At 28.0% G+C, this 13,047-nt stretch overlaps 1 pseudogene; it reads left to right on the top strand.

Moving 5' to 3' along the window:
* The first annotated feature begins 1,724 nt into the window (after positions 1 to 1,724).
* On the top strand, positions 1,725 to 2,399 carry LOC145828852 (E3 ubiquitin-protein ligase arih1l pseudogene; annotated as a pseudogene).
* The last annotated feature ends 10,648 nt before the right edge of the window (positions 2,400 to 13,047 follow it).

Genomic DNA, 13,047 nt, shown 5'->3' with positions numbered 1-13,047 from the left:
CAAGTAAAAACATTTAGATGTAGAAGTACATGAAACTCAATGATATCATTAGTTATATTTTATATTTTGACAAGCTAAATTTAAATTTTTGTTAGGATAATTTAAAAAATTTTAAGAATGCGAAATTTTTTTTTTTTGATATTAAGTTCAATTTTTGATTTTAAAGTACCTAAAAACACTAGTTAAATTCTAACATATTTGCATGGTTTTGTAGATCTCAAGAGTGTATTTAATTTTGTTTAACCTACAGATTAAGTTTTAACGCTTTTGAGACAGATATTGTAATATGATAAATTGTCTTAATTTAATAAATGTAATAACTCTTTCGTAAATTAAATAACTATTTTGTTTTTATAAATAGTTTTATTGTAAAATCAGGTAAACTTTTGTTTCGTAAAATCAGCAGAAGTTTTTCAACAAAATACATTTTAAGAAATTAGAAGCTAACCCGTAATTTTAATCCTAAATAAAAGTACTAAAAAACTTCTAAAAAATTTGTTTTAATAAAGCAAAACTAAAACATTTACGATAAAAGTTATAGGTTATTAGTAATACTCATTTTCTTTAACTACATCCTAACTATAAAGTTTTTGATTCATCAGAATTCAACTTTTCTAGTTTATTTTATATGCTGAAAGTAAATACAGCTGAAAAATTATTTTAATAAAAATTGGAATAATAAAAAATTAAATTTTTAAATCTTTTTCTGGCTGTACTAGGTACATACGACAAAGTCTTAGTTTTTTATCTACATAAAATTTATACTCAAAGTAATAAGTAGTTTAACAAAATGCTTTTATACTTAAAAAGGTAGCCACAAGTTATGCTAAAAGTAAACTTGTTCTAATTATAGTTAAAAAGTAGTTTAGTGTTTTGAGTTTTAAGTAACTTTGAAAAATAATCAATTTATATATTAAACTAATTTACTTAATTCTTCTAATGAAAAACAGGCTATTAAATTATTTTAAGCTGACAAACTCAAATTTGGTAAAAATTTATTTATATTATTATAAAAACTAAAAGCTTAATTATTAAAAACTATATTAAAACTTTTGTATGTTTTCAAAAAACCTTTATGTTAAACTAAATTTTTATTGATTTATAATTTAGATGAAAAAAGTATAAGTTAAAAGTCTAAATTACTTTTTCTTCTTAATTTACAACTTAAAAACTTATTTTAGTTACCATTTAAACATTATTTAGGTACAATTTTATAAAAACTGAATAAATTTGTAAAAAAAAATATCTAAAATTTCACAAAAACGCTTTGCTGCCTCTAGTGTTCTACTTATTTCGCCTAAGTTCGTTACCGTGAAAAGTGTATAAATAGCCTAATTTTTAGATTTCCTTACATAATTCAAAATGACCCGCACAAAAGAAACAGTTCGCAAATCAACTGGAGGAGAAGCTCCCCGCAAGAAACGCAAAATGGATTCAGATTCAGAAATGTTATACTTTGAAACGAGTGATTCTGACAACAACTACAGTGACAGTGAAGATGAAATGCAAGTTGTTGAAAGGAAGCCTTTAGCTTCAGTCTTTGAAGAGCTATCTCAACGCGACGTTCTAGAAAGCGCTAATTCAAAAATCAAAATCTTCCAGTCAACTGTGATCTCAGTGAACCATATGCCAGGCGCCGGCTCCAAAACAACCAATGGAATGTTGATAAATCACTTATTGCTCTGAATAACGAAGTGAAAAGAGAACGAAAAAGTACAAACAAAATGGCTTCGGTTAAACACAAATGTGTTGAAACAAGCTGTTCCGCTTTCGAATGCGAAGTTTGCATGGATGATCTCTGCCAAGGTGATGTAGCAAACCTTGAATGCAGCCATGTGTTTTGTAAAGAGTGCTTGAAGGATCACATCCATGAAAACATAAACAACAGGATTGTTGATATCGAATGCCCTGGAGAAAATTGTGAACATCTTGTAGATTTAGAAACTATTTTAGATACCTTGGCAGAAGAAGAACTTAAATCAAAGTTCTTGCGGTTGTTAGGTCAGTCGTACGTGGACAACAACAAAGACACTGTTTGGTGTCCCGGAACCGACTGTAAGACAATACTAAGGTGTAAAGAGTTTAAAAACAACTACAACTTAGAATGCTCCAAGGGACACAAAAGCTGCTTCAATTGCCAAGAGGCTTGGCACGACCCATTGGATTGTGACATGCTTAAAAAATGGCTGAAGAAATTCGAAGAAACAGAAAACGGTAACTGGATTTCATTAAATACAAAAGAGTGCCCAAAGTGTCATGCCAAAATTGAAAAGAACGGCGGATGCAACCACATGACTTGTTCCAAGTGCAAGTACGAGATGTGCTGGAAGTGCATGAAAGGATGGGCAGGATCGCAACACAATTGCGAGCAAAAGATAGAAGGTAACAATGTACAGTAAAATGGGAAAGAAATTAAACGCTACATGGAATACCACAAGTTCTACCGCAGACACAAAAAAAGCCTTGAAATTGAGAGCAAAACTAGCATAGAGAGTTTATATGACAGATACCAAACTCCGCAACAGTTGAAAAATGGTATTAAAAACAAAAAGAAAAAACGAAAACTAGAAAGGGATACTGAAAAAGATGACGAAAAAGAAGTTCCCAAGGCCAATGATAAACTCGCACACTTCTTCCAGAAAAATATTATGAAGAAAACGTGTGAAGTGTTGAGAGAATGCCGTAACACTCTCATGTACTCTTACGTGTTCGCCTACTACCTCAAGGACAACACAACTAACAAAATGATCTTCGAACTCATTCAGGGATATTTGGAGGCTGAAGTTGAAAGGCTGAGCGCTGCTTTGAAATGGGAGGTTCACAAACTATACGATTATAAATTTTGGGTGGAGATGGGTGCTACGATCAAGTTTTGCGAGAATCATTTGAAGAAACTGGTTTGTTACGTCAAGGAGCAGAAAACTGAAAACATGTGGCAGTTTGTAGATATTTGAACTTTTAATTTGCAATTTGCTTCGTAACTGAAGTAAAGAATTTTTACAAATACGACGCCTTGTTTTACTGTTTGTAAATAAATTTTGGTACTTAAAATATTTCTAGTATGTTTCTTAGTGTATTTATATTCTTAAATTTTAATTTTTTGAACTAAAAATTTTACTTTTGTTTGCAGTTATTGTATAATATATTTCTTGAAGCACAAAAATGTTTTATAAAAGCTATAATTTATTATTTTTCTATTAGAATATTTAATTGTAAAACTGTTAATAAGCAAAAAAATGTTTTTTTTATTCATTTTGTTTCGACAATACACTATTTTCAACATAAATTTGAATTAAATGTATGTATAAAAAAAAAATTATACGTAGTTCAACTATTAGTTTTGCTTATCTACATTCTGCAGAAACCTGCGGCTTAATTACAAAAAACTTGAGCATTTTGAAGTTGAATATATTAACAAAATTGCGTATGTAAGGAAACCCTGGTCTTGTTTACTTGCAAAATGCCGTATGTATTTCAACCTCATTCTATAGCAAGTTGACAGAAAAAAAATTAATTATAATAGTTAATATTCAAGATTAGAAACATATTTTACCTTATATTTTACTAGGTTTTTGGTCTTTAACAGCATACTTTCGTTTTATATCGACGCTAGTACACTATTTTACTAGGAATGTATTATAGTTGATCGTAAGAATTAGTTTTAAAGGAGTACAACGTTTTGGCTATAAAATTTTTTCAGAACACTTTCAAATCAAACTTAGACCATTATCAAATTTTGCCTTTCTGTACAAAACTTAATAAATTTAATAAAACATGATTTTTTTTTTTTAAGTTTTAATTTAGAATAAAAGTATTTAAAATTAGTTATACAAGTTTCAAGGGAGCCGCGAAGTTCTAAACCGCGATCATTTTTCATCCCTGCTAATTCGAAAATCTCTTACCAAGGGTTAGTGTTAAAAGACAAATTATAAACTTAAAAACGATATATTAAACACAATGTTTACAGACTTATAACTGCTAAACTTATGTAGCTAGTGCTAGACATTAATCTTAGCATTTATTTATTTAAACGATAAACTTACATAACTTTATTTTTTCAAACTTTTTTAGCTATCTTTTTTTATTTTTTATTTTCTAAATTCACATGTATCTTTAAACCTTTATTTGCAATATAAATCTTTGTATACCTTTTAAATTATACACTGCACGAAACACTTTTTAAATAATGACTATAATGCTCTTAGTTTTAATATTTAATTTTAAGTAAAAACTAGACCAAAGAATGTCAAGGTTTTTCATTCTTTTTATTACAAGTATATATAGTATAAACTAATATGCTTGTTTTAAAGCTTTAAAAATTCATATGTTTTTTATATTTCTATTTTAGCTGCTAGTCATTTCGAAAGCTGCTAAGAAAAGAACAACTTTACATACTTAGTAAAACGTAAGTAGTGGAAAACCAATAAAATTTTTCAATTAAAAAAAACTAAATAACATTATTAGTTTAAAATAAAAGTTTTTACTATTCGTTTTGTAAGTTTTTTTTTACATTGACTTTATTGTTTGAAACAACATTAGTTACAAGTAAAATTTTAAAAATTGCTTACAAATGCTTATTTAAGTTTATTATGCTACATTTTATTTCTTTTACTTAAGTTTAATAAATCATAATCATATAATAAGAAAGCTGTTTAAAGCATCCAAGTAGGCAGTTATTGAATTAATTCAGTATTTTAGTTTGAAATTTTTATATCATTTACACAAGTATTGATAAAAGTTAAATTTTAAAATTATAATTTTTTACAAGAATCATTAAGAAAATTAACCGCGGTTTTACATGATTACTTATAAAACCAACAACTGAAAAGTTTATAAACTAAGATAACTTTAACAATAGACACCAACTTTACTACTGTTTATTTTTAGAAACATACAAAAAACGAGATGTTTTAACTTAATTAAGTTTATTGGCGCTTTTATTTTTTCAAAATATATGGTAATACTCTTATGTAAAAATTCCTAAAAAAAATTATAATATTCTTTAAATTTTAAAGCAAAACATAAACTTTTCAAAACATATGTATTGTTAAACAACAAATTATTAAACTTATTTTTCTGTACTTTTTTGGTCTGGTAATTATAACATTAAGTAGTAACTGCTTTCTTATCCTGTTTTGAACATTCATCCATATAGTTTTTCACGGATAAAATTTCGGAGTAGAAGGAGGGTTCTCTAAAACATTTTAATATTTAATTATTTCATTTCTGTTCTTTAAATAGTAAATTACGTTTTTATTTTGTTTTTCATCGACTAGATATAGAAAAGTATTTTGTTTTTCTTTTGTAGTTTATTTTTTGTTTTAAAACTCTAAAACAAACCTTGCATTCTTGTAAGCTTTGTAAATACCTTCCAAAAATGCGCCTAAAACACGCACGCCCAAGCAAACCAATTTTGCAAAAATTGTCAACGTAGGCGATCCTTTTTGCAAATTTTTTATGTACTCTCGGAAAATAAAGTACAAGCTGCATAAGATGCCCAGGATGAGAATACATAAACTCAGTTTGGAGCTCTCCATGGTCAATTCACACCAAAACCTTTTAAAAAATCCTAACTTTGACTCCTTGTAAGCTACGTTAAACCTGTTAATTGAATAATTTTTTTGTTAAATTTTGTGTTTATATATCTTGAGTGTTTAGATCTAGTAGGTAGAGAAAAAATATTATAGCCATTTCATAAAAAAAAATTTTAATCTTGTTAATTAATAAGACGTCAAAAATAACCAAAATGTATGGTTCTAGGACCGAGAGGAGAAAAACCTTTCGGTTATCGAGTCGCACACCATAAATACCTTTTAAAGTGTTGTGCAAATCAATAAACAAGTTACCATTGTGTTCAAGTTTTCTTTAATTTATACTTAACATATTAATTATACGTTAGGAAAAAATGTTTTTTATGTAAAATTTATCCAACACATAACTTAAAACTGCAATATTTTAGAGAAAACCAAAACTTTTTACTAAAAACTGAATACTTTTTTGAGCAAAAAGCTTTAAGCCTTATTTGATACCTGTTAGAACAGTTTCCAACAAAACTAAATATTATAGCTTAAGTATGAAATCTAATTTAAGCCAATTATCTATTAAAACAAATTTAAAAGTATAAAAGGTTCGGTGTAAAAAGTTTCATAATGATTATAATAAACAATTTTAGAAAATATTAGAAATAATTTGTATAAAAAAATATTTTTGTCGTACAATATGTGCAGTTTTGGTTTTACATATTCATTTTAAAACTTTATTTATTTCTTTTAGTAGTATTAGAAAAAAATCTTAAAATAAAGTGTTGAATTTTAACTGCTTTTATACTTGAAGTTCAGACTGAGTTGAAAAGCTGAGTCAGAAAAAAAAAGAAAGTTTATTCTTTTAATTTTTTGTTTTAGTTATATACAATTTTGTTTTTATTGGTTTTTAATAAGTATGGTGAAGTGGGTGATGGATAAGAGTGAATATTAATTTAGCAAAACTTTTAAAAATCTGAACTCAGCTTTTTTAAGCTAACACTGACCTTTAGCAATAGTTTCCATTTTTTATCTTGTTGACAAATTTAAAGCAAACTGCGGTCCGCGGACCAAAAGCGGCCGTAAAAGTTATAATCTCGCCCGTGAAATCATTTTTAGTCAGAAATATATATTTTAAATACAATAAAAATTAAAGATTTGTAATAAAAACTTACGGTCAGGCTCTTAATTTAGGACTCTATATTAGTTCTCTAAAATTGCTATATATAGCATATTCTTGATCTTAAATAATATTTTTCTACAGATTACTAGAAATTTTTTTAAAAATTGCATCATTCCAAGGTTGTTTTCTAAATAGTGCGGCCCGCGAGCAACTTTTCTTAGGAAAGTTGGTCCGGGAGTTACATAAGGCTGCCGATCCCTGCCATAGGGAGTAGGTGTAAAATACTTATTTTTACAAAAATTAAGTTTTACTTGTATATGAAAGCTTTAAGTACAAACTACAAATCAGTTTTTATAGATTTAAAATTTATTTAACTTTTGAGATATCTTTTTCTTTTGTAAAAAGTTTTTGATACAAACGTATATACCGCAAATTTTTCGAGATCAATTTTTTTGAAAATTTTAATATTAATTAAAAATATATCTTTTCCTTCATTATTAATGCAATCTAATTCAAATTTTCAGAAAATTTTCCTTATATAAAAATAAAAAACTCTACTTATGAATTTTGAAACTTTACAAAAATAAAAATTATATCATAATTTTTTTTTTCAAAAAAAATAAAAATAAATTTAAAAAAATTTAACAAAAAAAAATTTAAAGTCCAAAGTAAGGTTTTTTTTTGTTATTGTATAAAGATTAGACTGTAAAAGTTTAAAAATATTGCTTGAAAAATGTAGAAGTGGATAGATCTTAAATATAATATTTTTTTTGCTGTTTTAGTTTTTCCATTCAATAGGGAACCTATTATGTGCCTGACTTTAACTGGTCATATCTCAAAAAGTAATTTGAGTTTTTTAAAAAGGTAGATCGCATTTTGAAGCTTTTAAAAACTTTTATAAAACAAGATCAACTTGTAAAAAACATGAAAAACCCTCAAACCCCCTATGCTTTAAACAAGTCTACTTTAAAAAAGGAATTTAAAACCTATAAATAACTGTAACTTTTAAAAACATTACGAGAATCTGGTAATTCTCGTAATTTGGTTTTAATAATAAAAAGTAGGACTAAAAAGTTATATAAATAATAAATTATATTTTTCTTCTATATTCTTAACCTTAATTAGTTAAAAAACAATATTTTTAAGTCAAAAGTTAATCTGTTTCATTGAAACATACCACACGTGCTTTAAAGATAAGTTTGACATCTATATTCAAGCTTTAAAACACCTTTTAAACTAAACCAAAATAATTTCCTTAAATTCCAGAACTATCAAAAACAATAAATGATAATAAAAGTTAAAAGATCTAAATTTTCAAGTATATTTTTAATATTAAACTACATTATAAGAAAATATCTAAAAATAACAAAATTTGTCTTGCAAATATCGCATTGAGGTTGATTTCTGATTTTATTTTTCATTTTGCTTTTAATCAGTTCAATCAAACATCTTTCATGAACATACTTAGTTCCACCTATAAAAAATTTGAATTAAAACAATTATTGTATAAGGTTATGTGTTTATACTTATAATGCTCCCGGTGTTACCGGCGTCCCCAGATTCCTCTGAAGCCAACCCTGTAACAGGTTCAGCAGCCTCAACAGGAGCTAGATTCGCGGTAGTTCCGGGGCATTCTTCTGAAGTATTCTCGGTTTGCGATAGTACTTCGGTTCTGGATCGCGTTCTTGGGGGTTTAAGAACCTTTTTTAAGGTTCTTTCAATAGAGGACATTTAATTAGTCTAGATACAATGAGTTTTTTATAGTTTCAGTTTATTATTTACAATAAAAAATACAAAAAAAACAAGTAACACACAAATAACTGCAAAGTTCAGCTAAATTAGGAAAATGAGCAGAAATATGCTTTCTGCTCTGTTTCACTGCGGTGTGACGTGTGGTTGTTTTGCTCAGACTCCGTTGATGGTTTACCTCGAAGGGTCGGGCTGGGCACGTTCTCTTGGTCGTGGTCGTGGTCGTTGAATTGTGATCGTGCGATAAGCGAAATAAAATTTTAATTTACACAAGAAATATTTACAAAATAAATGTACACTATTTTGAGTGTTGGGTTGCTGAACAAAGACTTAATCAGAACAATACCACTCGCAATGGTTTCGTTAGGAATTATCTATCAAATGACTTAGCTATACGCTATAATTCTAAAGCACGTTACAAACTCAAGTCGAGTTTGACGCCCCGATATTTATAAGTTATGAAATTAAAGACACGCAAACCTCAATTTGAGCTATGCGCCTCGTTGAAGTAATTAAATTAGAATCACTCAAAAAAACGCTTTGAATGATTAATTTGAAGTGCTTGTGCGGCCACAATCACTGATTGTGACGTAATGAGATAAGATTTGAGATCTTCGATTGACGTTGTAATTTCAAAATGGCGACTGTCGCTTCGGACTGAAACTGGCGTAGTGGTGCTTCTTGTTAACGTTGAAATCCAAATGATCTCCCTTCTCGTTCGCTCGGCTCTTTTTATACGCTTTTCTTACATAACATCACCTGGTCAAGACATGATTGTATGATGTAACATGCTGATTAAGGCATGAAAACCCGGCGTGATCGGTGGTTGATTCTATATTGAGTTCAAAACGAAATGCGTCAACTAGCGGTTGTTTAATATTATAATTTAAAGTGGTTTTTATAGGAATGAGTTTTGTGATTTAACAAAACAACGAAATTTTAAAAAAAAATAACTTTAAATGAGTTCAATTTTAAGGCAATCGACGTGAAAGTAATAAGACCTTCACGTTGATGTCCAACATCGATTTCACTTTATTTATTTTTTATTTTTTAATTTTTTTTTTATTTATATATTTCCTTTTAGATTGACCGGCAAATCGTTTATTAGAGTAAATCAATTCAAAAGATCTATTTGATATTAATTGATTATAGGATAGAAAAAGGAAAAAAAAAGTCAATAAAGTTTTACTGCGGTGAATAGTCTTTGCCCGGCGACACCAAACACTCAAAAATACAAACGTGGTCGTAAAACGGGAAAAGATAACTAGGCTTTTTGTGTGTAATCAATTGGCAATAAAAGACAATTTACAATTGTAGAATTTGTTTTATTGATGTAATTATTTTTAAAGCAATACTTGAACATTGTAAAATCAGGAAGTGGTAAGAGAGAAAAAAAAACGTATTAAGAAAATTCATAAGATGTTGTAATGGAGAGTTTAATTGAAAACATTTGGTAAATCATAAAAGGAAAATGAAAATAGCTTTTGTTGTACCAAAGTTGTATAAATATATTATTGTCAAGTGTAGATTGCTTAAAATATTAAAACAAAAAGTTAATTAGTTATAAGTGATGATTAGAACAATTAATTAAATTTTTTCTTACTTACACAACATTTGAATAATTGAACAGGTATAAGTTTAAAAATACATAGTTGGTTAAATAGAAAGATATTGAAAAAAAAGTTTACACTTTTTATAGTTCAAAACATGCCTCTTTTTTTTTTTCTTTTTGTTTTATTTTGTATTAAACAAAAGTCTACAATTAAATGATAATTATGATGATAGAAATGCGAAATTCAATGTTTTACTAGTATAGAGAATTGGATTGGTAAGAAAAAAAAAATGTTATTGTCATTTCAACTTTGATGTTATTAATGTTGGTCACAAACGTTAGTTAGGTGTTAGAGAAATTTACATAGCAAAAAAAAAAAAAAAAACATATACATATACCGGAATAACAAAAAAAATATATATATACACATTATAAGAATAGTTTTAGTGTTTTTTTTTAAATTTTTAGTACCAAACAAAAACAAAAAAAAAAATCTAATATATTTATCTTTATTTATTTACCACATTTTTATTTTATTTTTATTTTTTAATAGGTAAATAAAATAAAATACCTTTATTTGCTCGCTGCTTCTTCCTCCGCCTGCTTTGAAGCTGCTTCTTCGCGGTCCTCAATCAAAATTTCAAGGCTTTCTGGGTAGAAGTACTTTTCTTCAATCGTTAAAGCTTGCCATACCTCTTTTGTAACGGTGAAATTTGTAGCAGCAAAATCTCCGTGATCATCTGGATCTTTCCACCAGTTATCATGATCGGTTTCATATCCATCATCATTCGGTGTTATGTTATTAAGATTGTTGATATTTTGGTTGTTGTTATTATTGTTGTTAAAGAACATATCTAGTATTTCTTGATTAACCACTTCTAACTCGTTAGCTGGTGGTGCGTCAAAGACGTTCATCAAGTCAAGTGGCATGTTGTTCATTTCGAATTAATATTGAACGATGTAAATTTACGTGAAAATGATCTGACAGTTAAATACAAATTGATATTTTTAATAAATTTTTTTTTTTTTTTTGATTTTTTTATAATTTTTATTCTTCTTTTTTTTTTATACTTTTTAAACTTTTTTTTATATATATATTTAAAAAAATTTTTTTTTTTGTTTATATACTTTTTTTTTCTTTTTCTAGACATAACTAAAAAAAAACAGGATGAAGACAAGAATAATAATAATGTAAAATAATATTGAAAAGAAAAAATAATAATAATAATAATAAAAAAAAGATGAACAAGTGAATTAATGAGAAAATATTAATTTATACACCTTCATTAACATCTGTTGTAGTTCTGCTACTGTTGAGAATGGCTTTGATTAATATTCCGCAACAAATATAACTTATAAGTAGAATTATTAAAGATATGCATATAAGAGAACTAAACAGTGCGAGTTTTTTTATTATATTAGGTATTTTGGGGTGAAAAAAATCTTTTATTTCTTTCACAAAGTTCAAGTGGTCGTTTTTTGTCATTGGGGCTGTTAAGAATTTTTTGAGTTTTTTTTGATCTATACCATTCGCTATTAAGAGTTCAGAAGTGATTCCGAGTATGCTCTGTAGCATATGGAACATATTTTGAAAATTGTTAGGGTCAGAAACTGCAGATAGCTCGTTCAAAAGAGTGCTTTCGTCCCAATTTACTGGGTCTGGAACAATTGATGTAGATTGAAATCCTAACTTATTGACTTTTGGAAGTTTATTTAATAAAATTCCATTTTTAAAACAAAAAGTTTTACCCTGAATTACAAAAATTCTTACGTTTTTAGACATATGTGGTGTAAGACCTTTAAGACCCCATCTTAGATATCCCTCTGACGTGTATTGTGCCAGGCGGCTTTCATTGGCAAAACTTACTCTAAAAATAGGAGTAGGTGACATTTCATTTCCGATTTGTAAGCTTGAAAGAAGCGTTGCATTGACTTTTGTGCAAGCTATTTCCGTGAGAATTTGACCCTTCATTATTGCCTTTACATCTCTACCCAGCATCAAGCTAAGGGTTTCACTAGGTTTTCGATGTTGGGTATTTCTCAGGTTGGTAATACTTATTTGGGCCAGTTTGCATGTGACTTGTGAAATGTCACGGGCTAACTTTTCTATTGCAGTCGTTGTTTTGATAGAAAGAGATTTGATAGCTTGGCTTAAAATGTTGTCCAGAGCGTTAACTTTAATACTCGGATTTAATTTTTTTTCTAGGGTTTTATTATTTAGAATTGAGAAATTATTGAATGTAAGGGCAAAATTTGTGGTTGTACATTTAATTTCTTTATGTTTCTCAATTTGTAAAATACATTTCTTTATAAATGGGGGGCAATTTATTAATCGTTCAAAGGCCAAGTCTAATTCTGGGACTTGAAAAAGAGTACCGGACTTTAGATTATATTTGTGTAATGAAATATTTTTGTAAGCATTCCAGGTTTTACATACATTTTCAAACGGTTTAAAAATAAACGTGTCTGTTTCTGAGAAACAGACACCTTGAAGCACATCACATGTCAAATTAGAAGATGTAAAGTGGCTGCCCTTAAGGGTTTCTCTATCAAACATTAAGGTCGTTTTTATTGTTTGGGCGTTTTCTACCACTTCTGTAATTGGCCATGTCCAAAAGTAAATATTTTGTTTTGTATTTAACGTTGAATATAGATTTGGTGTGTTTGGTTGTAAAAAAAGATCTCCCAGTTTTTGGTCCGTTTGTTGCTTAATCCATCTTAAACAACGGTTATAGGTTACTGAGGAAAACTGTTTTCTTTTAAGAGTAGACGTTTTTGTAAAAAACAACCATAAGATATTTTCATAAACATGAGTAACTTTTCTGCAGGAAAACGTCTCAATTTCAATCAACGAGTTTGCAGGTGGATAAATGTTTATATTCTTAAGAATTTGATAAGTTGTGTCTTGTTGAGAGCATCCTCCGATGTTGGGTGTTATGTAAAATGCTTTTGAGGGTTTATCTTCAAAACAGATTTTTAGATTGTTGAATCGAAGGTCACGGATGGTTTGGTTATTCTGGCAATAAATGCCTCTTAACATCAATAGAGTAAAAACTAAAAATATTAGGCTTCTTTTATTGGATGAGACGATTTTCATGATGATG

Source organism: Thalia democratica, chromosome 2, assembly GCF_965202585.1.
Source record: "Thalia democratica chromosome 2, ktThaDemo2.hap1.1, whole genome shotgun sequence".
NCBI classification, from domain to species: Eukaryota; Metazoa; Chordata; class Thaliacea; order Salpida; family Salpidae; genus Thalia; species Thalia democratica.
Note: the sequence above shows the minus strand (reverse complement) of the source record. Positions and strands in the feature narration are given on the sequence as shown.